This window comes from Chrysochloris asiatica, unplaced genomic scaffold, assembly GCF_000296735.1.
Source record: "Chrysochloris asiatica unplaced genomic scaffold, ChrAsi1.0 scaffold00013, whole genome shotgun sequence".
Lineage (NCBI taxonomy): Eukaryota > Metazoa > Chordata > Mammalia > Afrosoricida > Chrysochloridae > Chrysochloris > Chrysochloris asiatica.
Genome location: NW_006408531.1, coordinates 922,582 through 924,220, shown reverse-complemented (window position 1 = coordinate 924,220; position 1,639 = coordinate 922,582).

Sequence of the window (1,639 nt, the reverse complement as noted above, 5' to 3'; positions counted from 1 at the left end):
AAAGAGGAAGACCCCCAACGAGATGGATCAGCCAGGTGGCAGCGGTAGTGAGGTTGGCCCAGGATCGGACATTGTTTCGTTCTGCTGTGCATGGGGTCTCTATGAGTCGGTTCCGACTCGATGGCACCTGACAACAACAACAACAGTGATTGGTGCATAAATTTGAATAATAGTGTTATTCACTTGTCTTCCTTGTAGATGTATGGATAGTATCCTATTACAGATAGCATTGTACTTCAAGATCTTTAAATATTCTTTCTGATGTCGAATGTGGTGCCATTCCTCTTCAATCTGTTATTCCCAGCATAGTAAACCATGTGGTTGCCACATTCAAAATGTCCAATTTCAAGTCCATTTCATCTTACCTAGGATATTGATGTTTATGTGTTCCATTTCATTTTTGACAACTTGCAATTTTCCTAGGTTCGTATTTTTTACATTCCAAATTCTGATTATGCAATGAAATTCTAGAAATCTTTACTCCATTCGTGTCATCATGGTCATTAAGATTTTGAGTGCCTTCCAACCTGAGAGACAGATTTTCGGGCACTGTATCTGACAATATTCTGGTAGTCTTCGCCATGTTTCATTACACAGTATTCTGGCGCTGCCTGGCAGTGTTCTGCTGTTATGCATAAGGTTTTTAGTGTCTAAATATTCTGAAATCAGCCATCTTTCTTTCTAGTCTGTGTTAGTCTGTATGTTTATCTGAAAACTGTCCACCATGCATGAACTTACTGGTATTTAAATACTGGTAGCATTGCTTCCAGAATCAAAGCAACATGTAAAACATCATAGTATGGCAAAGTATCTATGGTAAAGAAATAGTTTATTATTATTTTTTCAATGCCGATCCATCATGGACCTATGTACTCTAACAAAATATAATAAAAATAATCTTAGATATTGTAGTAATGCCGTATTTTTAAATACCTACTCTCATGTTTTATATTTAGCTCATCGTAGACCAGTAACGAATACTTTGCAAACCTGCATTGGTCCACAGATTACACTGGGTCAGCCTTCATTTAGAAAACATTAAGCCTAAAGGTTTATTCTACAATTTTGCTGTTAAACTACTATAGCTCTCCATGAATCATGTATGCCCTGGGTATCTCCAGGCTGTGTAACTGCCTGGACATGGAGAACAGTCTTTGAAGTCAGACAGAATTGACTTTATAATCCAGCCTCTTCCAGACAGTAGATGTGTGACCATACATGTGACTTATTTGAGGCTTCTATATCAGCCAGTCAGGGTCCAACCAGGAGACAGAAGCTACAAAGGAATTTCTAAATGGTTAAGTTAAATGTAAAGATTTATAAACTATTTAGGGAGATTGAGGCAATGAAAAATTGATAAGTGTCTTTGTAACTTGTTGTTTTTGTTGTTGTTAGGTGCCATTGAGTCAGTACCGACTCATAGCGACCTTATGCACAGCAGAATGAAACTCTGCCCAATCCTGGGCCAACCTCACTACTTGAGTAGTCATGCTTGAGTCCATCGATGCTGCCACTTGGCCAATCCATATCGTTGAGGGTCTTCCTCTTTTTCTCTGACCCCTTCTCCCCCTTCCCCCCACCTTACCAAACATGATATCCTTCTCCAGTGACTGGTCCCTTCTGACAATATGTCTAAAGT